The sequence below is a fragment of the Callithrix jacchus genome, chromosome 14 (genome assembly GCF_049354715.1).
Source record: "Callithrix jacchus isolate 240 chromosome 14, calJac240_pri, whole genome shotgun sequence".
Classification (NCBI taxonomy): Eukaryota; Metazoa; Chordata; class Mammalia; order Primates; family Cebidae; genus Callithrix; species Callithrix jacchus.
The window spans coordinates 32,360,059-32,387,169 of NC_133515.1; positions in this window are offsets into that span (position 1 = coordinate 32,360,059).

The window sequence follows — 27,111 nt, forward strand, 5'->3', positions numbered from 1 at the left end:
GGGAACCACAGCACCCTCAGCTGCAGGGATTTCCTTACCCACCACTTCCACCTGGAGCCTGGCTGGGACCCTTTCTAAGCCATCTTCTGCCTCTCACACCACCACCCTGGCTAGACAGATGGTCAGTGATTTCACTGTACTACAGAAACTTGATGCTATCGCTACTGCCATCACCGAGCCCAAACCTGTGGTCCATCATGCACAGCAGCAGGGAACCCGCTCCTTGAAGCAGCCTCATCCATCTTCCCATCCAGCTGCTTCAGCTGCAGCCCAGGCCTCCTCTTCTGCTCCAACACAGCCAGCCCAGGGCACCACAGTGCCCTCAGCTGCAGGGGTTTCCGTACCCACCACTTTCACCTGGAGCCTGGCTGGGACACTTTCTAACCCATCTTCTGCCTCTCTCATCACCACCCAGGCCAGACTAACAATCAGTAGTCCCACCTCACTATCAAAAGTTGCTGTGACGGCTGCAGCCACCACCCAGCCAAAACCTGTGGTCCTTCATGGACAGCAGCAGGGAACCCGTTCCTTGAAGCAGCCTCATCCATCTTCCCGTCCAGCTGCTTCAGCTGCAGCCCTGGCCTCATCTTCTGCTCCAACACAGCCAGCCCAGGGCACCACGGCACCCTCAGCTGCAGGGGTTTCCTTACCCACCACTTCCACCTGGAGCCTGGCTGGGACACTTTCTAACCCATCTTCTGACTCTCTCATCACTGCCATGGCCAGACTAACGATCAGTGGTCCCACCTCACTACCAAAAGTTGCCGTGACCGCTGCAGCCACCACCCAGCCAAAACCTGTGGTCCTTCATGGACAGCAGCAGGGAACCCGTGGCTTGAAGCGGGCTCGTCCGTATTCAGATCCAGTTGCTTTAGCCATGAGCCCCCCCACCAAAAGAAAGTTGACCTGGGCTGCAGGCCTGGCTGGGACCCATTCTAAGCCATCTTCTGACTCTCTCATTACCACCGTGGCCAGATTGACGATCAGTGGTCCCACCTCACTACCAAAAGTTGCCATGACTGCTGCAACCACCACCCAGCCCAAACCTGCAGTCCTTCATGGACAGCAGCAGGGAACCCAAGGCTTGAAGCGGGCTTGTCCGTATTCAGATCCAGCCACTTTATCCTTGAGCCCCCCCCACCAAAAGAAAGTTGACTTGGGCTGCAGGCCTGGCTGGGACCCTTTCTAACCCGTCTTCTGCCTCTCTCATCAACGCCCTGGCCAGACCGAGGGTCAGTGGTCGCACCTCACTACGGAAACTTGTTGTTATGGCTGCAGCCATCACTCAGCCCAAACCTGCGGTCCTTCATGGACAGCAGCAGGGAACCCGCGGCTTGAAGTGGGCTCGTTCGTATTCAGATCCAGCCACTTTAGCCTTGAGCCCCCCCACCAAAAGAAAGTTGGTGCCAGGCTATCCCAGGCAAATTCTAGGCCAGGCTATCCCAGGCAAGGCAAAACAAGGCTATTCCGGGCAAGTCTATTCCAGGCAAGGCAATTCCAGGCAATGCAAGGCAAGAAAAGGCAAAAAATTCCAGGCAAGGAAATTAAAGAAAAGGCAAGTCAAGGCAAGACCAATCCAGGCAAGGAAATTTCAGGCAAGACAAGGCAACGCAAGGCAAGGAAATTCCAGGCAAGAAGTCAAAGCAAGGCAATTTAAAATGAGGCAATTGTAGTCATGGCAAGCCAAGACAAGGCAATTCCAGGCAAGGCTATTACAGAAAAGTCAAGGCAGGGCAATTCCAGTCAAGGAAAAGCAAAACAATGCCAGGCAATTCCAGGCAAGGCAAGGCAAGGCAAGGCAATTCTAGGCAATGCAAGGGAAGGAAAGAGAAGGCAATGCCAGGCAAGGCAATGCAATTCCAGGCAAGGCAATTACAGAAGAGGCCATTTCAGGCAAGGCAAGGCAAGGCAGGGCAGGGGCAAGGCAAGGAAAGGCAAGGCAGGGCAGGGCAGGACAGGGCAGGGCAGGGCAGAGCAGGGCAAGGCAAGGCAAGGCAAGGCAGGGCAAGGCAGGGCAAGGCAGGGCAAGGCAGGGCAAGGCAATGCAATTCCAGGAAAGGTAACTCCAGGCAAGGCAAGGCAAGGCAATTCCAGGCAAAGAAATTCAAGGCAAGACAAGGCAAAGCTATTCCAGGCAAGGCAATTCCAGGCAATGTAAGGCAAGAAAGGGCAAAAAATTCCAGGCAAGGCAAGGAAAGAAAAGGCAAGGCAAGAAAAGGCAATGTCAGGCAAGGCAAGGCAATGCAATCCCAGGCAAGGCAATCACAGGAAAGGTAATTTCAGGCAAGGCAAGGCAAGACAAGGCAGGAAAAAGAAATTCAAGGCAAGACAATTGCAGGTCAAACAAGGCAAGGTAATTCCAGGGAAGGTAACTCCAGGCAAGGCAAGGCAAGGCATTTCCAGGTAAGACAAGGCAAGGCTATTCCAGGCAAAGCAATTCCAGGCAATGCAAGGCAAAAAAAAAAAAAAAAAAAGGCAAAAAATTCCAGGCAAGGCAAGGCAAGGCAAGTCCAATCCAGGCAACTCAATTTCAGGCAAGGCAAGGCAATTCCAGGGAAGGCAATTTAAGGCAAGGCAAGGCAGCACAAGGCAAGACAATTCCAGGTGAGGAAAGTCAAGGCAAGGCAATTTGAAATGAGGCAATTTCAGTCATGGCAAGGCAAGACAAGGAAAGTCAAGGCATGTCAATTCCAGGCAAGGAAAAGCAAGGCCATACAAGGCAATTCCAGGCAAGCCAATTCCAGGTAAGGCAAGGCAAGGCATTTCCAGGCAAGTCAATTCAAGGCAAGGCAATTCTAGGTAAGGCAAGGCAAGAGAAGAGAAGGCAATGCCAGGCAAGGCAAGGCAAGGCAATGCAATCCCAGGCAAGGCAATTACAGGAAAGGCAATTTCAGGCAAGGCAAGGCAAGACAAAGCAGGGAAAGGAAACTCTACACAAGGCAATTGAAGGTAAGGCAAGGCAAGGCAAGGTAATTCCAGGGAAGGTAACTCCAGGAAAGGCAAGGAAAGGCAATTTCAGGCAAGAAAATTCCAGGAAAGGCAAGGAAAGGCAATTTCAGGCCAGAAAATTCCAGGCAAGGCAAGGTAAGGCTATTCCAGGCAATGCAAGTCAAGGAAAGGCAAAATATTCCTGGCAAGGCAAGGCAAGGCAAGGCAATGCAATCCCAGGCAAGCCAATCACAGGAAAGGCAATTTCAGGCAAGGCAAGGCAAGGCAAGGCATGGAAAGAAAGTTAGATGCTAGGCAATTGTAGGTAAAACAAGGCAAGGTAATTCCATGGAAGGTAACTCCAGGCAAGGCAAGGCAAGGCAATTTCAGGCAATGCAAGGCAAGGAAAGGCTAAAATTTCCAGGCAAGGCAAGGCAAGACAGGGCAGAGCAGAGCAGGGCAGGGTAGGGCAGGGAAGGGCAGGGAAAGGCAAGGCAAAAGGCAAAAGGCAAAAAAGGCAAAAGACAAAAGGCAAAAGGCAAAAGGCAAGGCAAGGCAAAAGGCAAGGCAAGGCAAAAGGCAAAAGGCAAGGCAAGGCAAGGCAAGTCCAATCCAGGCAACTCAATTTCAGACAAAGCAACACAATTCCAGGGAAGGCCATCCAAGGCAAGGCAAGGCAATGCCAGGCAAGGCAATTCCAGGCGAGGAAAGTCAAAGCAAGGCAATTTGAAATGAGGCAATTTCAGCATGGCAAGGCAAGACAAGACAATTCCAGGCAAGGATATTCCAGTAAAGTCAAGGCAGGGCAATTCCAGGCAAGGAAAAGCAAGGCAATGCAAGGCAATGCAAGGCAAGCCAATTCCAGGTAAAGCAAGGCAAGGCAATTCCAGGCAAGTCAATTTGAGGCAAGGCAATTCTAGGCAATGCAAGGCAAGGCAAGAGAAGGCAATGCTAGGCAAGGCAAGGCAAGGCAATGCAATCCCTGGCAAGGCAATTACAGGAAAGGCAATCTCAGGCAAGGCAAGGCAAGACAAGGCAGGGAAAGAATATTTGAGGCAAGGCAATTGCAGGTAAGGCAAGGCAAGGTAATTCCAGGGAAGGTAACTCCAAGCAAGGCAAGGTAAGGCAAGGCAATTCCAGGCAAGACAAGGCAAGGCTATTCCAGGCAAGGAAATTTCAGGCAACGCAAGGCAAGGCAAAGCAAGGCAAGGCAAGGCAAGGAAAGGCAAGGAAAGGCAAGGCAATGCAATCCCAGGCAAGGCAATTACAGGAAAGGCAATTTCAGGCAAGGCAAGGCAAGACAAGGCAGGCAAAGGAAATTCGAGGCAAGGCAATTGCAGGTAAGGCAAGGCAAGTTAATTTCAGGGAAGTTAACTCCAGACAAGGCAAGGCAAGGCAATTCCAGGCAAGACAAGGCAAGGAAAGGCAAAAAAATCCAGGCAAGGCAGGGCAGGGCAGGGCAGGGCAGGGCTGGGCAATCCAAGGCAAGGCAAGGCAAGACAAGGCAAAAGGCAAGGCAAGGCAATCCAAGGCAAGGCAAGGCAAGGCAATCCCAGGCAAGTCAATCCCAGGCAAGGCAAGGCAAGGCAGGGCAGGGCAGGGCAGGGAAGGGTAGGATAGGGCAGGGCAGGGAAAGGCAAGGCAGCAAGGCAAAAGGCGGCAAGGCAAGAGGCGGGAAGGCAAAGGTGGCAAAAGACAGCAAGGCAAATGTGGCAAGGCAGAAAGCATCAAGGCAAAAGGCGGCAAGGCAAACACGGCAAGGCAAAAGGCATCAAGACAAAAGGCAGCAAAATGTGGCAAGGCAAAAGGCAGCAAAAGGCAGCAAGGCAAAAGAAAGAAGAAGAAGACAGGCAAGGAAAAAAAAAGAAGAAGGCAGGCAAGGCAAAAGAAAGAAGAAGGCAGGCAAGGCAAAAGAAAGAGAAGAAAACAGGCAAGGCAAAAGAAGAAGAAGTCAGGCAAGGCAAAATAAAGAAGAAGAAGGTGTTTTATACTAGTTATTCTAAGTAGTCTAGAATGCTCCATATATTGTTTTGTTATCTCTTTGTATCCTTAAAGATTTTATGAGTGTGTCCTTTTGTTTATTTAGTCACATGTTTTTAATTTCCAGATAGACTTTGTATTTTGCATATGTTGTTCTGTTTTAGAACATAGAGAATGCTGTTGTCTTCCCTACCTTTCTGCCAGTTCTCTCAGGTCCACATCAATAGTAAGCAGTGCATCCTTACTATTTCTTAGAAGTACTCTTGTACACATTACCAATATGATAAAATCAATAAGTAACTATCAGTTCTTATCTTTTCCAAATTATTGGTGTCATTTGATGCATTTTTGTATTTTCTCTTAAAGATCAGGACATGAGCGTCTTTTGTTCTTTGAGGGGTGGAGGCAGTTACATGTCTCTTTTTTTTTTTTTGTCTCTTTTGCTGGTTTCTTCTCATCTGCTTAATCATTAAATGTTACAATAACCAGGAGTTTAGTTTTTAGATATGTCTTTATTTATACCTACTGTGTAGGTCCCATAATCAAATCACATGACTTCAAGCATTATATATATATATATAATCATAACTCACACATTTATATCTCTAGATTTTACTTTGCTTTTGACATCAGATTTTTATATCTCACTGCTGACTTGATATCCTTACTTGGATATCTAACAGATATCTCAAGCTTTATATGTCAAAATATACTCATGATTTCCTCCCCTAAAATATATCACTCATAGTTTTCCCTATTTCCATGATAATTTATTCTCCTAACTGTCAAAAAACTGGGGTAATTTTTAAGTTTTCTTATTTTTACACAATCGTCAGTAAATCTTGTCAGTTTACTTATATATTAGCAAAGTAAGTTTATTTTATTGCTATTGGATGACCTGCCATAAATACATAATCTACCATAAATTTTATCACCCCCAAAATACATATGAATTTATAATTTAATCACAAATTATGAATATGAATTTATATGAATAATCCATATGTACATTTATATGAATAATTTAATATATCTGAATATATATTAAATATATGAATAATTCATCTGTAAATTTATAATTTAATTTGTATGTATTTTTACATATGAATTTATACATATGAATAATTCTTACATATGAATTGACAATATGTGTTTTGAGGATAATAAAAATTGTAATTCCTTTTTTTGTATGTTGGGAAAGAATGTTCACATATTCCTTATATAAAGCTCTATAAAGTTGCTGTTAAACTAGTTTTGATTTTTTAGTTATTGCTAAGGTCAAAGAAGGTTCAAGGTTAGACCTATTAATGATAGAAGGAAGATTGTGAAAAACTGAGGAAGAAACATTCTAGGCAAAGAGAAAGCAAGCGTAAAGTTTCCTTACCTAAAGCCTTTTGTGTATCAAAAAATGGAGCTTGAAAAATGTTATTGCTGTGTATAAAATTTTAGATTAACAACTTGTTGTTTTATGTTGATTGTTTTTGTGAATAAAGATTTCATTGCACAGCTTTCTGGCTCGTATTGCTTTCAGTAAGATTTTTGCAATCATTCTTGCCTCAGATACTCTGTATGTATCTTATTTCTCTGCATGATTTAATAACTGTATTTTTATCACTAATTTTAAGGAATTTATTTGTGATATACCTTGATGTAGTTTTCTCATTTCTTCCATTTAAGTTCATTGAAACTTTTAGATCTGTAGGTTTATCACTTGCATCAAAAGATTGAAAATTGTTTTTTCTGTCTTACCCTCTCTCCTCTATTATGGAACTCTGATTACTTACATAGCTACTTAGTTTTACTCTACAAAACAATGATGCTCTGTTCAATTTTTACTTTTCTCTTCTCTCTGTATTTTATTTGGGACCATTCTTACTACAATGTATTCAAGCTCATTAATCTTTCTTCTGTAGTATAAAATTTATTATTAATCCCATCCAATGCATTTTTCATTTCAAACATTATAACTTACATCTCTAGTAGTTTGATGTAGTTCTTTTTTATATTTTCTGTATCTCTCACCATACACGTTTTTCTCTAATTTATGGAACAATATGTAGTATACTTGCAGTAGATGTTTTATTATCCTTGTCTACTAATTTTATTACCTGAGTTATTTGGGGGTCATTAGTTTTATTGATTTATTTTACTTTTACTTAAATTTCATATCTTTCTAGTTTTTTCTATGCTTGGCAATTATTGATTGGTTGCTGTATTAGTTTCCAAGAGTGCGTGTAACAAAGTTCCATGAACTGACTAAATTAAAACAACAGAAATTTATTCTGCATGTAAGAAAAATCCCCATGTAAGGCCTTCTTTATTTCTTTCTGTAATAATAAGTCTGAAGATGTAGCTGTCCTATCTTCCACTGGCTGGTTCTGACATACATGCACATGGTGGCTTAAAGGACCCAGGTAACAGAAAGCTTCAATATCAGTTCAATCCCCAGCTTAAGCTGGATTTCAGGGCCCAGGTTTCTAAAATTCTCTTAACCCTCCCATCATGGACACAGAATGGCTACTGAAAATCAGCCCTCAGATCATTATTCCAAAGTGAAAGATGGATATTGAGTGGGACTATCAAGCGCCAGCCCATTTCTGTTTACATCTCATTGGTGAGAATCTTGTCATGAGAGCCCTAGCTGCAAAAGAATCTGGGAGAAAACTTAGCTTTCCAGCCTCTATAATAGAAGGAAATAATCAAAAGGAAGTTGCAAATGCATTTTGAGTAAGCCCACCAAAAATGTGTGTCACTTCTCTTATAGGGGTTTAATTTCAGACCTCATTATCAGATTATTTACTCCACCCCCATCATTTTTAGTAGCTGCAAACTTACAAGAAGGAAGTTGTTGAAAAATGATGTACTTAGCTAAAAACATAGGCCATTTTTTTTCTTTTTAATAAAAAAAGATGGATGATGATGCCAAAATTCACATTCCCTACTTTTTGAACTAGAATGTCATTGTGGTTACCTATCCCTGTCTCAACATTTTATGTCAGCATGTGAGGGGCAGAAATTGTCTTCCTTTAGGTCAGAAGTCTTCAAACCAGATGTAACCCAGAAGTTGTGTACTCAAAGAATTGCATCTGTGAAGCCTTCTCTATGCCAGCCTGGATCCTTTACCAGGGCCAGTGGTACAGGGTCGTCGTGGGGCTGATGCCCGTGGCCCACCACCTCCTAAGGCCCATCCAAGGCCCCCACTGCCCCCAGGCCCCTCACCAGCCAGCGCTTTCCTAGGGGAAGTGGGCAGTGGGGATGACCTGTCCTGCTCGGTGCTGCAGATGGCCAAGACGCTGAGCGAGGTGAACTACGCCCCTGCTGGGCCTGCACGCTCAGCACTCCTCCCAGGCCCCCTGGAACTGCAGCCACCCCGGGGACTGCCCTCTGACTATGGCCGGCCCCTCAGCTTCCCTCCACCCCTCATCCGGGAGAGCATCCAGGAGGACCTGGCAGAGGAGGCTCCGTGCCCGCAGGGTGGCCGGGCCAGTGGGCTGGGCGAGGCACCTGGCTGCGGGCCATCGGCTTGGAGTGCTATGAGAAGGGCCTGGTGCATAATGGCTGGGACGACCTGGAGTTTCTCAGTGACATCACCGAGGAGGACCTGGAGGAGGCTGGGTGCAGGATGCGGCTCACAAGCGCCTCCATCTGGACACCCTGCAGCTCAGCAAGTGATAGCAGAGGCACCTCAAAGCTGCGAACTCAGTGCCCCTCCCTGCTACCAAGGCCCAGCTATGGCCCCAGGGTTGAAAAGTTATGAGGGTCAGGTCAGTACCTCTTTGCCTATTATTGGGGTGCCTATTTATTGGGGATCTGCATTCCCCACTACCCAATCATCTGGAGCTCTAATGAAGACATCATGTCCATGGCCTTTTTAGGCTCAGGGCAGGTCAGTTGCCATGGTTACTGAGGACGCTGGTTACTCTGGTGCTGTCCTTTTACTGGACCCCACCTCCCAGCCCCAGGGATGCCCACAGGGGTGCAGTTGGGTACGTCAAGGCCCCCACTTTTACCGGTGTTTCTGTGGCCCTCCACTGGGCCTGAACCACAGGAGAGAAGCTCATCTAGGACTTCCCCTCTCCCGCTGAGGGTGGGGGTGGGTGTCCATCCAGAAATGAAGGAATAGCCCGAGAACCAGGCCAGGATTTATTTAAGCTGTTTTGTGCGGGTTTGGGGAGGGAGGACACCTTAATGTTATTGGGGTTGGTTGGGATGGGGCAGGATCTCAGCCATAAAGTGCCAGTTTGCTTAAAATAAAAAAAAAAAGCATGCCAGGAGATACTTTAGGTGACATTTCCATTGGATCTTGGGAGTGGGTGAGTGAGTTTTGCAAATAGGAAAAAAGCGAATCACTGTGGACAGAGGGTAGAGTATGACAGGCAGTATTTCCTAAAGAGGTCCACCTCAATATTTCTCATCCCTTAAAGTCTTTTGCAGCGTGACTTATCAATCCACTCTCAAAATGCAAACTCTATGATACACCCCCTCGAAACTGGGCAGGCCTTGAGATTACTTCGACCAATAGAACATAACACATATTATAATGTGTCAAATGAGTTATAGACTTGTTATGAGTTGAGTTGTGTCTCCCAAAGTGATATGCTAAAGCCTTAATCCCTATGTGACCTTATTTGGAAATTAGGTCTTGGTAGATATAATCAGGTTAAAATAGGATAACTTGGGTGAGCCCTATTCCAATATGACTGGTGTCCTTATAAAAAAAGAAAATAAAGACATAGGGACACATACACAATACAGAACAAAGATTGTGTGATGACAAAGGATGGGAGTGATGAGTCTACAAATGCCTATGGCCTACCAGAAACTAGAAGAGTGGAATGAAATAGCACGTCACTGGGAGCACAGCGTTATCAATACCTTGATTTTATACTTCTCGTCTCAGAACTGGGAGATGATAAATTATGTCACTTTAAGCCACCTAGTGTCTCACAGGCCCATTTTCTAGTGGCTGTGGGAAACTAACATGGGTTCTTTGCCGACTTGGCAGCTTCTGTGTTCCACCTCTTGCTGTACTCATTTTGAGCATCCTGATTCAGAGCCATACCACTTGTCTCGAGAAGTCTAAGCCATATGGAGAGGCCACATGTAGGCATTGTTAATAAATGGTTGCTTAAAAACCCCAGTCAACACCTTTCTGATAAGGTATCAATTTTCAGCCATGTATATGAGTCTTCTTGGGTATCCAAAGTGGTTGAGCCTCTAGACAACCATATTCACCATCTGACTGCAGCTGCATGAGAAATTCCAAGTGAGAACTGCCCAACTAAGCCCAGTCAATCTTTAGACCCCTGTGAGATCATAATGAACTGGTATTTAAGCCACTAAGTCTTGGGGTACTTTATTATAAACCAACAAGTAATGAGAATTCTAAGCTTGGCATTAAACCTCCAAAATCTTCCCAACTCTAGCTTTAAAAGTTGATTGTTTAAATATCTGGGTACAACTTTTAATTGAGTGAGGCAAATTGCTTTAGAGTCCATTGGTCTGATGAGAAAGAATGTCTCCTAATTTTTAACCAGAGATAGTTAAACCAGGATTTTCCTTGCCTTGCCTGGAATGGCCTTGCCTGCAATAGCCTTGCCTTGTCTTGCCTGGAATTGCATTGCCTTGCCTTGCCCTGCCCTGTCCTGCCCTGCCTTGCCTTGCCTTGCCTCACCTGGGACTGCCTCACCTTGCCTCGCCTCGCCTGAAATTTTTTGCCTTGCCTTGCCTTGCCTTGCATTTCCATGCCTGAAATTTTTTGCCTTGCCTTACCTTGCATTGTCTGGAATTGTCTTGCCTGGAATAGCATTGCCTTGCCTTGCCCTCCATTGCCCTGCCTGGAATTGCCTTGCCTTGCCCTCCATTGCCTTGCCTGGGATTGCCTTGCCTTGCCTTGTCTTGCCTGGAGTTACCTTCCCTGGAATTGCCTTGCCTTGCCTTACCTGGTATTTCCTTGCCTCGAATTTAATTTCCCTTGCCTCGCCTCACCTCACCTCGCCTTGCCTTGTTTGGGATTGACTTGCCTGGAATTGTTTTGTCTTGCCTTGCCTTGCCTGGCATTGCCTGGAGTGGAGGAGAATGGCTCCAGTGTCAGACTCCCCAACATGCTGCATGCTCAGCAGAATCTGCCCATGGACATCCAGGGAACACTCACCTTCCCCACCTTGGGAGAGGTCACCGGACAGAACTGCACTGGGTGTTGGTGTCATCCAGGACCCCACACACTTTCCTGAGTGTGATCCTGCTTCCCTTCTCTGGGCAGCTGCATCCTTTTCTCCTGCAGGATTTTCTGAAAACTCAGCTTTGGGTTTCATCTCCCTTCTCCCCTCTTCTTGCCCCAACCTCCTTTTTCTGAAAAAGTGAGGGAATTGTTTATGGGTTAATTTGTTGAGAATAAATGGTGGCCTCCATGCTTCAGTTTTCTTTCAGCCTGCTGGTAATGCAGGGTTACAAAGGATGCCTGGGCTTTCACACAGAGGTGGTGCTGTGCCTCTGCCTGCTCAAGGAAGGAGGCCGTCCCCATGCCCCTCATCCCTAGGCCGGGCTTCTTCCTGACCTTCTGAATATTCTGTAGTCCAGAGACCTCAGAACCCACTCCTGAGAGAGCAGAGCCAGGCACTTAGAGAAGGACAAAATGGTGCCATTCTAGGATCTTATTAGGTATCTGAATCTGTTAGGAAAATAATTAGGAACTATGTATACAACTTAAAATATTCAAGTATTAAAAGGTTATTTGAATCAAAGTTTTAAAGCCTGCCATCAGCAAGCTTCTACCACTAAGAGGGGACTTTTACAGAAGGTGAGCAAGTTCCTTGAGTTGAGAGAAAAATGAAGCCACCTGTGCTGGGGACACTTGAGGAAGGGAGAGTGTGGGCAGAGGGAAGCCAGAGAAGTCCTGGTCTGTGGAAGCCAAACAGGAAAGCGTGAGCCAGGAGGGCCGTCAGGATCGGGGATGAGGTTGCTGTCCCTGGAAAAGGAATCCTAAAGCACACAGCCTGGGACTCCCTCCCCTGGGGTCCTGTCCCCCAACATTTCACAGGCCTCCCGGAGCTGCCTTCCAATAAGGACAAACAGCAAGAAAAGATCCATTTCTGCACAAAAGTCCTTCTGGAAAGAAGAAAAAAGAAAGCCGTGAATGGAGTCAAAATGTTACCCAGTGCTGACTTAGCCTCTCAATTCTTTTCTAAATGGAGTGTCGTGTCCTAGTCAGGGAATGGAAGAGGCCCGTCCCACACAGGGACAGGGCCATGACCCCAGAGGATGAAGCAGCAGCATTTATTCAAGATACAACAGTGAGGGGATCCTGTCACATTCCTGTCTCCCCAGAGAGGGCCCATCTCGAGAAGTGATCCAGGAGACATGTAAGTTCCTAAAACCACTCCCTTCACTCTGTCCCCCAGGACCTGGCCCAGACTCTGAGATACACTGGCTTGGGGTGCCCTCGGGTGGCCATGTGAAAAACCACAGTTTAGGGCCAGTCTGGGGCTTCCAGACCTGGCCAGGATGACCCCAGACCACCTGTCCTTCTGCTTTGTCTCACTGTCCCTTGGCAGATGGCCTGATGCTAGGGGCTGGCCCAAGGACACTTCAGAAAGGTTTGGTTCCCACTCTACAGATGGTCCGATTATCCAGAGGTTTCAGGGACGTCTATCTGCCTTCTGGAGATAGACAGGGGCCGTAAGACTTCGGTTGAGAACAGGATGTTCTGTCTCTTACTGTCTGGGGCAGGGATGGCCTCCAGGTGCAGGAAGTACAGCAGCACCTTGACCTGCCAGAAAGAGTGGAAAAGAAGAGAGAGGCTCAGAGGGTGCTCACAGCTGGTGATCTTTAGCCCCCAAGTCCAGCTCAGGTGCTGGGTCCTCTGCTGCTGCCATGAAGCCTTTACAGTGAGACGGGAGGTGGGGGTGTGGATGCAGACAAGGCATGACTTGGGGGGGTTATTTTAGAGGTGCACAGGGCCTTGCTCTGTCACCCAGGCTGGAGTACAGTGGCTCCATCATGGATCACTGCAGCCTCTAACTGCTAGGCTCAAGCCATCCTCCTGTGTCAGCCTCCCCAGTAGCTAGGACTACAGGTGTGTGCCACAATGGCTATAGCCTTGCAATTGTAAGTCAAAGCAGCATCTGCAAGGTTACTTTGGTTTGCTCCTTTTCCCAACCCCTCAGGGTTGTTATGTGTACAGTGACATTCATTCCTGAAAGTCTACATTCCCCTCCATCCTAGTTGATATATATATTTTTTCATCTACGAAACGTGAGAATGTCAATGTTTTATTTGATACAAGGATAAGGAGGAAAACAGCAAAATAAATTTGATAATAAGATTTATACTTTATTACAAGTGATTTTCCTAAAACACAACTTTCACATTTGGCTGTGTGAAACAGATGAGCTGAGATAGGAGGCCCAGCAAGGAGGAAAATAAAAAAGGATCCAACCACATCTGCCTCACCCACCTCAGCCCTCATGTCCTAAAGCAGATAGCAGGAGAGAGGAGAAAACGTCAACTCTAATAATGTTTGACAGTTTGATTATCACACTGATGTGTTAATTACCAAAGAGAGATCGTTCCTACAACTGAAAGTAATTGGTGGTCTAGTACTTAAAAGTGAACATGAATATGAACAGGAAATCCCCCTATCCTCTACCACAAACTTAAGATTTTTCTTCAGGAACCAGAACGAATCCACAGAGGAGGCTGCAAAGATTGCTTTCTGCTTGTACCACAGCTCAGCTCACTATTACAGCATAACAAACTAATCCTTCATGGCTTAAAACAACCACCATCTATGTATTATTCCTTGCCAGTCCACAATTCGCTTGGGTTGCCGGTTCTGCTGTTCTGGTCTGGACTCAACAAATCTCAGCTGGGCTCACTCATCCCTTCAAGGTTCCTTACGGGTGTGTAGGGGGCTGGCTAGTCTAGGACGGCCTCAGCTGTCCTCCATGTGGTTCCCACATCCCTTCAACAGGACAGTTCATGCATGTCCTTATGGCAGAAGGGAGTCCAAGAGAGCAGCTGTGGAAACACACAAGCATGTTTTCACACCTTCTTTTGCATCAAGTGTGGTGTTTTGTTTTGTTTTTTTTTTTTCTTAACATCAAGGACACATTTATTCTAATGGAATAAAACAGACACACACAAAAGACCAAGTACGTGTTTTTTAAAAATGACTACATGTTTTACCTGGCCCTATTTTTGCTATTTGGATCATTTTTTTTTTTTTTTGAGATGGAGTTTCACTATTGTTACCCAGGCTGGAGTGCAATGGCATGATCTCGACTCACCGCAACCTCCGCCTCCTGGGTTCAAGCAATTCTCCTGCCTCAGCCTCCCGAGTAGCTGGGACTACAGGCGCGCATCACCATGCCCAGCTAATTTTTGTATTTTTAGTAGAGACGGGGTCTCACCTTGTTGACCAGGATGGTCTCAATCTCTTGACCTCGTGATCCACCCGCCTCAGCCTCCCAAAGTGCTGGGATGATAGGCGTGAGCCACCACACCCAGCTGGACCATGCTTTTAAGTGAATTGATCTTACATACATGTTAAGTCTGATTTATCTCCCCACATTTTTAAACACTAAATGAAGCTTCTCACAATTTATAATTATAAACGAAAGACTGAAAACAATATGGGAAACAAAGTTTAAAAACAAAAGTTGAGTAAAAGGTGCCCCCTCTATGGCTCATCTCAAAGAAACACTTTTACTCAGAGAGGCAAACATTTCTGATCTAGGAGTAAGCTTCCTACTTGCTCTGTAGGACCTGTTCACTCTGCAGAAAGACCTACAGATCTTTCTGGTCTCAGTTGCAAAGTATGTGAAAATGTGTACAAACTATATAAGAGCTAAATATCAGAACAGGGCTAACTGAAACCAAAATTGTGTGCTGGTCTAAATATACATTTTTAGCTTCTTCCTTTTTAAAAAGTATCTTTATTTCAGATGATATTTTTAAATAACTTACATTTTTAGTGTGCTTTATGGTCAATGACTGTAAGGTTGAAACTCAAATGAGTCAGTTTAAAATGTTTACGTCTTATTTAATTCTATCGAAATTTTCATCACCTACTACTTTAGGTAACCAAGTTATTCATGAGGTAAGTTTCAGCTGAAAAACAAAACGACCACAAAGAACCATTTCAAGAGTACACAAATCATAATGCCAGCTGGGCACAGTGGCTCATGCCTATAATCCCAGCACTTTGGGAGGCCGAGGCAGACGGATCACTTGAGGTCAGGAGATCAAGATCAGCCCGGCCAACATGGTAAAACGCCATCTCTACTAAAACTACAAAAATCAGCCAAGCATGGTGGCAGGCAGCTGCAATCCCAGCCACTGGGAAGCTGAGGCAGAAATGCTCAAACCCAAGAGGCAGAGGTTGGAGTGAGCTGTGATTGTGCCACTGCACTCCAGCCTGGGTGACAAGTGTGAGACTTCGTCTCAAAAAAATAAAAATAAAATTTAAAAATTTAAAAACAAAAAATCATAATGCCCACCTCTTATTCAGAATATACAACTTTATTAACTACTGCGTATGAGGTAAAATAAAATCAAGTACTTTTTGTACTTTTTTTTGAAACAGAGTCTTGCTCTGTTGCCAGACTGGAGTGTAGTATCGTGATCTTGGCTCACTGCAACCTTCACCTCCCAGGTCCGAGTGATTCTCCTGCCTCAGGCTCCCAAGCACCTGGGACCACGGCTCCTGGCCGGGAGGAGCGCCGAGGAGAGGAGCAAAAACTCACGGACTCAAGGTCAAGCCAGGCCCGGACACAAAAGCCCCCGGAGCCGAACTACGGACCAAGTGCGGCCAAGCTGGAAGCCCGCACCAACCCCAGCCCACCTGGGGTTGCAGGAGGCGAGCAGCCTGCTTCGTTCACGCCCCAAGAATGCGCGCCACCATTGGCGGGCGACGGGAGGAAGCCTCAAGTGTGGTCTTGTCCCACTGACCAAAGCAAGTCATGTTGCCAAGCCCAGGGTTAGCAAGGCAAGGTACTCCTAATGGATATGGGTGCAGGGAGGGGTCAAAGGACTGGAGCTGTCAACCTCGTCACTCTACCACCTTCCTTATCCAGTTCAATTCACTCAAAATAACATCTAAATTATTATCCCAATAGCTCCGTTCACAAGTGGAAATGAACTGCTCAGGGTCCTCAAGCAGCAGTGAGATCCTGGTCATCTAAAGATTCGACAGTCAATCGCCCCCATCACTTGTGACATTATTACAGCACTGCCCTCCATGCAACCTAACTCGATAGGAAACAAATGCATAGAGTTAATATTATTTACTGAATCAGTAATTTGAAACAGGAATAATAATGAGAACCTGTACAGACAGATATCCCCGTGGGGCACACTACTGGTTGCCAATATGGTGAGTACAGAAAGAGGCACATCACATTTCTCTTCACAGTAATAATAGCCGCACCAACATATATCTTGGAACATAAATGTTCACTCATGATGATGATAAGTTGGAAGCCCACTAACATGCTGGCAGCAGACAGATTTTTCAGAAACGTATATCTGATAAAAAATGTACAGTAATATATTCCAAAATTAAGTATTTGTCATGATTTTTTCTTTTACCAGGTGCTCTTTGACACTTGGAATTGTAGGGTAGAAACCTGTGATACCTTTCCTCACCCATCATAAAGGTCATGGCCAACACTCCTGTATCAAAAGAAAAATAAGAAAAGTGGCCGGGCGCGGTGGCTCAAGCCTGTAATCCCAGCACTTTGGGAGGCCAAGGCGGGTGGATCATGAGAGGTCGAGACCATCCTGGTCAACATGGTGAAACCCCATCTCTACTAAAAAATACAAAAAATTAGCTGGGCATCATGGCACGTGCCTGTAATCCCAGCTACTCAGAAGATTGAGGCAGGAGAATTGCCTGAACCCAGGAGGCGGAGGTTGCGGTGAGCCGAGATCGCGCCATTGCACTACAGCCTGGGTAACAAGAGCGAAACTCCATCTCGGGGAAAAAAAAAAAAAAGGAAATACCATTTTTTCTTTTCCAAAACTCATAGACATTACTCACTAAAAGTTAACCCTTTCTGGAATGTCTTTCTGAAGCTCACATGATCAGTCTCTATTTCTTTCCTATTTTCTCAGCATTCCCAGAGATTAGGTTAAACACGCTTTGTTGTAAAGGTCCAGAACAGTGACCTTGTAGCAAGTCATATTTTCCTACAAAAGTGGATCATACATTGCTTAAAGACAATCACTACCTTAGTGGCTATCATTTACTAATTAAATTACATAACATGATTTAGCATAGTACTTCAATCCAAAGTGGTTCTTCTTAAATATTAGTGCCTCTCCCACATCTCAATCCTCTCTCAACTCCACTATCTGAGCAGAAATAAGTTATATTTTTAAGTCCAGGAGTAATATTTATTGCTTTTTAGGCTGTCATTTTGTGTGACTATTTCAAGAAATGACAGTGAGACTTTCTCTAGTAGATATATTTACCTTTAATTCTGCTCATTTGAATTTGTTTTTAATGATTCTTTTCACCCTCAGTGTTTTATACAGGCTTGACTATTTCACTACCATTGATTTTAAGGATTGGATTTTACCACTTCAATTCATGGAAATGCCATGAAACAAAATAGACTGTGACCGAGAAAAAATAAGGGAGGCAATAATAATCAGCATATTTACTCACCCTCCATATATAAGGCTTCAACCACCTAGCCAGCAATCAAGAAACATGAACAGAGAATCAGCGTTATGGACACTTACATAGCTTCATGCTATTTGGCAAGGGCATAAGGAAGAACTGAAGCTAGCTTTGCCTCAGTCATTCTCTCCCAAGAGGATACTGAGGAAGTTACATACAGAATGCACAGTAGCAAATAGCATAGAAGATACCATTTTTTAATCATTTGTTAATGGCCTTTATCAAATGCCAAGGGTAAAAGTGAGTGGACTCACACAGACTAAGAAAAAGGTGACAACAGCATGGCAGAATGAGACTCCTATCCCTCCTGCCACAGACACCCTGAGTAAATACCTAAACATGGGTCAATTTTCTTCAAGAGAAACCCAGAATCCAGTTGAACTCTTACATACTGAAATACATACATCAAAATAGATTTTTAAAGTAGAGATATATTCACACACTAATCCCACTCTGAGCATAGCACCTTAGAATTGAGAAGGAAACATCAACTGTCAGCTTATTCTTAAGAAGTGAGGGGTTTGTAAAATACACATAGTGTATGTACGACTTTTAAAGTTCCTGCTAGAGGACTTGGCTCCTAAATAACCTTGTTTGCAGAACAGCATGGGCCGGACATCTGAGAATTCTCTCAAGCACAAAGAACAAAGATAAGTTTTGAACCACATGAGCACTCTCAGCAGCTATGGCCCCTGGGATCAGCTGAGCTTACAACTTTTCCCTGAAAAGGGTTTGCCTGCACATGTTTCCTGCAGCTCCCTGTGGTTCTAGCTCTTAATAAGCCATTATCTCAGAGCCAGGGAATGTGAGCACTGCCTGTGCTTTATTCCCTGGCTTGCTTCAGTAATAACTCCATGCCCCAGTCGTCTCCTGCAAGGAGTGCGTGAGACTTCTGCATGCCTGAATGGAAAAGTGAGCACTCCTTATGCCTGCTTCCCTGGTTTGCTCCAGTGACCATTCTAGCCCTGCAATCTCTTCCTGGATAAAGGATAGAGGCCTCTGTCAGTAGAAATGGGAGATGGCACTTTCCAGCCTTGTTCCCTGGCTTGCTCTGCAATAAATTAAGATCTGAAGACTCTTGATGGAAATAGTTTCTGCACATGTCAACCCTCCCCAAAGAATTTTCTACTAAATCGCCCAGCTCTGGGAGTTGAGGTTCTGCACTCTCAGTCTCCTATGCCACAGACAACAAAAAGGTGATCTTTAAACTTTCAAACATTAAGCATAAATCTCTCCAGGTTCAATATGAGAAAACTGAGTGAGAGTACAGGTAGGCACCAAAGATCCTTTCCTTGGTGTAGAGCAAAATAAGAATATAATATCTGAGCTCAAAAATTCAATAGAAAGATCCATAGCAGACTAGATCTAGAAGAAAAAATGAATTAGCAAACTTGAATGTAAGCCTTGAGAAATCACCTGATCTGATTCAAAAATAAAGAATACAAATTAGTGAATATAACCTAAGGTACCAACAAGATACCATCAAGTGGAATGTTATATACATTATTAGATTCCCAGAAGGAAGATAAAGAAAAGGAGAGAATACATTTAAAGAAATAATGCCAGAAAACTTCTCATATCTGAAAAAGAAACAGAGAACCAGGAAGCTCAACTGACATTAAGTAGGATAAAAACAAAGAGACCTATACCAAGACACATTATAATCAAATTGTCAAAAGTTAAAGACAAAGAGAAAATATTGAACACTGCCAGGGAAAGGTAACTTGTTATATATAAGAGACTCTCCATTAGACTATTAATAGAATTTTCAGCAAAAACTTGTGTGTGTTTCTGTTTATATATATAAACATGTACACACACACACACACACACACACACACACATGTATATAAGCAAAAAGAAAAAAACACCAAATAAAAATTATGTCCAGCAATCCTCTCCTTAAGATACAAAGGGGATTAAAAACTTTCTCGAGCAAATAAAAGCTGAGGAAATTTGTCACCACTAGACCCATCTTATGAAAGATGCTAAGGGGGCTTCTTCAAGTTGAAGGACAATGTTTTTAAGAAGTAATATAAAAATAGAAAACTCACTGGTAAAAGTAAGTACATAGTCAAACTCAGCTCTAATACAGTAATGCTAACATGATAGTTATCTCAATCTCTAGTATTAAGGATAAATAGCATTACCATTAAAAACAATTATATATAATGATTAGGTAAGAAATGCAAGTTACAAGAGATGTATAATTTGATATGATTTATGGGGGGGAGTAAAATTGTAGTTTGTGCAAGTGATCAAAGTTATTATCAGCTTAAAATAGTCTGTTATTAGTGTAAGATTTTTTACATAAGCCTTATGGTACCTACAAAGCAAGAATGCTTGAGTTACACAACAGATGAAAAGATTCAAAGCCCTCCACCGCAGAAACCCGTCAAGCCAAAAAATAAGGTAGCAAGAGAGGAAGTTAGAAACAAAGAATCTGAAATTAATCAGAAAGAAATTAAAGACATAGCAATTAAAGAAATTTAATTTAAAGAAATAGCAATTAAAGATATGGCAGTAGTAAGTTCTTATCTCTCAATAATCACTGAATGTAAATAGATTAAATTCTCAAATCAAGAGACTGAGTTGCTAAATAATTTTTTTAAAAATAGACCCAACTATATGCTGCCTACAAGAAAATCACTTCACATTTAAGGAAACAAATAGAATAAAAATAAATAATAAAATTATTCTAGGCAAATGAAAATCACATACAGCATGCATGGATATCTTAGACTTGTATAATACAGACTTTAAAGTTAAAATATAAAAAAAGACACTAAAGACAATTATATAATGACAAATGTGTCATTGAACAGACCATCTAGACAAAAAACCTTTTTTAATGTTAGACTTGAACAACACTTTAAAGCAAATTAACCTAACAGATAGAAGATTCCAACGAACTGCAACAGATGTATTCCTGTCAACAGAACATTCTCCAGGATAAATCCTATGTTTAGAACATAAAACAAGTTTTAACAAACTTAAGAAGACTAAAAAGCCTATCAAGTATCTTTTCTAACCACAATGGCATGAAGCTAGAGATCAATAGCAACCGGAATCTTGAGGAACTCACAAATATCTGGAAGTCCAGAACAATTAATGGAGCAAAAAGGAATTTTGTTCAATTAAGAAGTATCCCGAGTACAACAAAAATATAAAAACACTTATGAGATACAGCAAAAGCAGTTCTGAGAGAAAAGTTTAGAGCAATAACACTTAGATCAGAAAAGAAAGAATATCTCAAATACATCACCTAACGTTACACTTCAAGGAACCAAGAAAAAACTAAGTCCAAACCTAGCAGAAGAAAGAAAATAACAAAGATCAGAGGAAAAACAAATAAATTAGAGACTAGAAAAAATAATTGAAGAGATCAATGAAACTGAGTTTCTTTTTTTTGAAAAGAAAAACAAAATTGACAAGTGTTGTTAGCTAGATAAAAGAGAGAGAAGACTCAAATAAACAAAATCAGAAATGAAAGAGTAGACATTAAACTCACACCTTAGAAATACAAAGAATCATAAGAAACAACTATGAACAATAACACACCAACAAATTGGATAACCAAGAATAGGTGGATAAATTTCTAGAAAAATACAATATATCAAGATTGATCAAAAAAACATGGAAAATATGAATGGACCAAACAGCAAGTGTGGAGACTGAATCAGTAATAAAGTCTCCCATTAAAAAAAGCCCAGAAACTGATGGCTTCACTGTTAAATTCTACCAAGTATTTCAAGAAAACAATCCAGTCTTCCTAAATTTTTCCCGAAAATTGAAAAAGAGAGAATATTTTCAAACTCATTTTATGAGGCCAGACTTACCCTGATATCAAAGCCAGACAAAGGGATACAAGAAAATAAAACTACAGGTCAATATTCATAATGAGCATAGATGCATAAAACATTAACAAAATGCTAGCAAACTAAAATCAATAACACGTTAAAAGAGTATTCAGCATTATCAAGTGGGAGTTACCTCAGGGATGCAAGGATGTTTCAACATATTTAAAATGATAAATCTTATAGACTATATTAACAAGATGAAAAACGAAAACCACATGATCATCTCAATAGATACAATAATGGTGTTTAATAAGATTCAACATTTCTTTATAATTTTTTTAAATTTTCAAAATAAAGGTACAGAAGTCACGTATTACAACTCAATAAAGGCATATATGAAAACCTTACAGCTAACATCATATTCCATGGTGAAAATATAAAAGTTTTTTCTCTACAATAGTAAGAAGACAAGAATCTTGAGTCTCGCCACTTCTTTTCAACATAGTACTGAAAGTCCAAGCCAGAGCAACTAAGAAAGAAAATGAAACCCAAGACATTGAAATAGAAAAGAAAGAAGTGAAATCATTTGTTTGCAGACAGCATTATATTATTTATAGAAAACCTTTAAAAACTCTTAGAATTGAAAAACAAATTTAGTAAAGTTGCAGGTTAAAAAAATCAGCATATAAAAATTAGTAGGATTTCTATATACTAATAAAAATTATATTAAAAAATTCAGAAAACAATCTCATTTACATTAAACCAAAAATAAAATAGGAATAAATTTAATCAAGGAAGTAAAAGGTCTGTACGTTGAAAATTTTAATACAGATAAAAACATTGAAGACACAAATGAAAAGATATCTCATATTCATTGATTAAAGAAATTAATATTGTTAAAATTTCCATACCACCCAAAGCAATCTACAGATTTAATGTAATCTATATGAAAATTCAAATACAATTTTTCATAGAATTAGAAAAAACTTTCCAAAATATGATTGAAACCACAAAGACCCCGAATAGCCAGAGACACCTTGAAAAAAGAACAAACCTGGAGGCATCACACTGCCTGATTTCAAAACAAATTACAAGCTATTTTAATTAAAACAGTATGATACTGTCATAAAAACAGGCATACCAAACAATGGAATAGGACAAAAGCCCCAAAAATAAGCTTAAGTATTTATGGTCAATTGATTTTCAACAAAGGTGCCAAGAAGACAGACTGGGAAAAGACAATTTCTTAAATAAATGTTTCTGGGAAAACCAGATGTCTGCATGCAGAATAAGGAAACTGCACTTTATCTCATATCATACATAAAATTCAATTCTAAATGAATCAAAGACTTAAAAAAACAAGACCTGAAATTGTAAAACTACTAGATGAAAATATACGGGGAAGCTTCACAATATTACTTTGAGTGATTATTTATTGGATAGGCCTCTAAAAGCACAGGCAAAAAAGCAAAAATGAACACACGGGATCACATAAAACTAAATAGTTTCTGCACAGCAAAGGAAACAACAGAGTGAAGGGACAACTTCTGGACTGAAGAAACTATCTGCAAACCATATGGCTGATAAAAGGCTAAATGTCCAAAATAAATGAGAAAAACATCTCATCTTTGAGAAATCAAATAGCCTAGTTTAAAAATGTAAAGAAACTGAACAGATATTTCCCCCTAAAAAGACATGAATGGCCAAAAGATACCTGAAAAATGTTCAACATTGCTAATTATTCAGGAAATGCAAATTAAAACCATTATGAAACATCACCATCATACCGGTGAGACAAATAGTAAGACTTGATGAAGACATAGCATAAAGGGAACCCTGGAACACTGCTGATGGGAAAATAAGTTAGTACAGACATTTTTGAAAATAGTATGGATGTTACTAAAAAAACTAAAAGTAGAATTATGATTCAGCTATCCCACTTTTGGGTTTATGTGCAAAGGACTGAAATTACTATGTTAAAGAAATATCTGCCTTCCCATGTTACTTTCAGCATTATTTATAATATGTAAGACATGAAAGCCATCTAAGTATTCATAGTCAGATGAATGGATAAAAAATATGTAGTGTATACATATGCAGCAGAATACTGTACAACCTTTTAAAAAAAAAGAAAGTCTTGTCCTTTTTGACAACTTGGATGAACCTGGAGGGCATTATGCTAAGTAAAATAAGCAAGGCACAGAAAGACAAATATTTATAGAAGCAGAAAGGACAGAGTGACTTAAGATGGCTGACTACATGCAGCTAGTAGGTGCCTCTTCCACAAAGAGATATGAAAACAGTGAGTAAATATTCACACTTGGAATACATTGTCTAAGAAAGAACACTGAAATTCAACAGAGAAGCAATAAGCATCAGGAAAAGCGAAAGTGTGAAGCCAGGCAGCCTGCTGTGCTGAGATCAGCATGGAACTGAGAGAAGCTCCCTGACACATGGAAAGGATGAGTGAGAGACCCTGAGGCACCCCCAGTCCTGCCGCAAACATTTATAGTCCTAGCCATAGGAGAACTTAACCCTCCAGGGCCTGCAGACTAACATAGGGAGCTTCCTAGAAATTGCACAAAGACATTGCTTGAACTCACATGGAGTCTCACAAATACTGGGGCCCTGAGTGACTGTAGCCTGGTCCCATCCTGGAAGCCCAGCCCCCAGGGGCCTGAGTCCTGGCCTGGGACTGCCACTGCCATTGCCACCACCTCCACTGCTACAAGTACAGGAAGGAAGGAGGGAGGCAAGGCACTTTCATCACCCCAAGAATAGATACCACTGCCATTGCTGCAGAACAGAGGAAAGAACTAACCATACATTCATGGCTGCCTTCTGTTTTCACTGCGCCTACTGAAGGGAGTATGTCCTTCCCAGTAGCAGTCCTGCAGAAGGTCTGCCCAAGCATTTTAGCTGCAGTCAGTCATGGTGTAGAGAGTGCATACCGTAGACCCCTGTGTCCTGCCCTGGGTCTGATGCTGCCACCACTGCCACTGCTGCTGGGCCAGGGAGGGAATGGGAAGGCTGGGCATTTTTGCATGCCCAAAGGGAAGATACTGCCCTGCAGCTGCTAAATAGAGACATGAGCAAACCACGTGCCTCACAGCTGCCTGCCCTTGCTACTCTCACTGAGAGGGACCTGCTCTTCCCAGTGGCAGGCCCATAGCATAGACACGTTGCCCCTGCCTCAGCATTCTGCCAGTGGCCCAGGAACCAGTTTGCTCCTTTCTATCTCAACCAGCACCTGAACTCTGGATACCTGTGGAAGAGTCCTCTGGCCTCGTCCCTGTCTGGTCTTCCTAGGACTCATGAATACCACCTAAGGAGTTGTCTAGGGGCTTGGGGTTTGGAGATTATTTAGCCCAGTCCAGAATTATTATTTGTCAATTAAAAAATAAAGTTTGAAAAGACTAATAGGCCCTTTCTTTTTCCTCATAGTGAATTATAAATATTGAGGTTTCATCCTCTCTCTGACTCAAGTACATAAGAACATTAAACAGAGATGAAGATACATTCACACACACATTTGGATAAATGTGGTTCAAAACAAAGAGGGGAAGAAACAAATAAACACCAAAGGACATGCATAAATTTTTAGGCCCGAAGGAGCCTTTGTTCAGCTTAATGTTGCTATTTCATAGAGACAAACAGATCCTCTGGTGCCACCTCCCTAACACACATATCAATAAATGTAGCCTATATGTGTTTCTGAAATCTGTAAATTGGAGTCATAAATCAAATTAACTTTTTTCCCCAAATGTGGGCAGGGGAAGGAAGAGGGGAACCCTCCATCTTCTAAATATTACTGTGTACACAGTTTTCACCCTTCATACTTCCACTCTAATCTCACTTTCTCCAATTAAACAGTTTTGACTATTTTAATTTTTACATTATTTATCAGTTAATGTGATGCTTTAACTACTTCTTATATAGCACTGGATCCAATAAAACTGAAATGTATTTGTGTATCTGTCAGGGTAGAGGTCACTTAAGTAGAACCAAAATGAAACAAATAAAAATCTAGACTACAAGATGTGCTGAGCCCACTATAGAGACCACTGAGATGATGGCTGCTTTTTTTTGATACTAGACAGCTATCATATTGCCTAATTCTATTTCATATCAAATCTATGCTGAGAAAACAAATAATTCTACAAATATTACAAGTTGTTTTATATCAAAGAACAAATATTTTTCTACTGTTGTTTCTTTATATCTGTCCTAAGAAAAACATGAATTAAAGCTTATTAGATATTTCTGTTATACTTTTGGTGACAGGATAATTCATTATGCTGAAATATGAAAATGTGTGAAAGATGTGAAAATATTAGAGGAATCAAAATTCCCTATGAGAATGACATTGAAAGACTATGACCAATATTTGATTAACTATGTAATGCACAACTGATATACAGAGACTCTGATTTCTGGGGCGTATTTTTAAGGCAGAGAAAATGGTTACATTTTAAGATTCAAACAATGCAGTTTTGCAAATTACACAAACATAAACACACCTCTCCAAAACCAAACTTTAAGTTAACTCTGATATTACCTAGACTTATCAATCACTAGACTCTAAAATATCAATAACCATCTAGACAATGTTATATTCATTTTATTCAGAGAACAATAAAGATTGGATGATCAGAGATACAGAGAAACCAATGTAATTTGAGAAAAGCATGATGTTATGTAGGTTTTATCAATCACTAGACTCTAAAACATGAATAATCATCTAGAGAATGTTATATTCATTTTATTCGGAGAACAATAAGGATTAGATGATCAGAGATAGAAAGAAACCAATATAATTTAGGAAGAGAAAAACATGAAAATCACTTATATGTGTACCAGTTGTGAACTGGTTAAGTACATTTTGATACATGCACGGAATGTAGGATGCTGAGTAGACAAAAGCCAAATTTTACATTTCAAATTATTACATTTAAAAACTATACATCTGTACCTATCTATTTATATATCTATATAATACACATAAAAATAATATTTTGTGAAGAAGTTTATTATATAACTTTATAATATTGTTGTGGATGATAGTCCGATATCTGTTACATATGTTTTGGCCTGCTTTGATGCTGTTAATGTAATACTACTATTATTGTGTGCATGTATTAATATTTCAGAAGGTAATGGATGACCATGTGTTGTATGAATAGTCTTTTCTGGACTTAGGTTAACTTTAGCTACTTCTCCAACCCTATTTTATTCAAATATTTGTGGGAGGAAAGAACTGGAGCTATAAACTTTGTTACAATGATGTATGCCTAATTATTATCTGTTATATAGATTATCAGCAACTCTCTTTTTCCTTTAGTCTTCAGATTATTCGAATACTCAACTTGCTGCCAAATACAGTTAGCACATCATTAACCTGCTGGATGAGATCATTCTTCGCAGAAAGACTTGACTTGCTTCTACTACCACCTCAAGGGGTCATTAAATAAAACTTTGATTTCAAATAGGTTCATTGCTACACCTGTTCACTTGCTTACTGACCACTCAAAATTGCTCACATGCATTTTGTAATATTAACTGGGGAGAGCCTCAGGTGTTCTTAAGATGACTTCAGCAGTTTTGTTTTATTTTTGACTTTATACCTTTTCCTCAATTTATGTAAAAAAAGTATAAGATATATGATGGTTAGGAGTGAATTCTATCAGACAACTAATTGAAAGCATGAGAAAGGCCCTC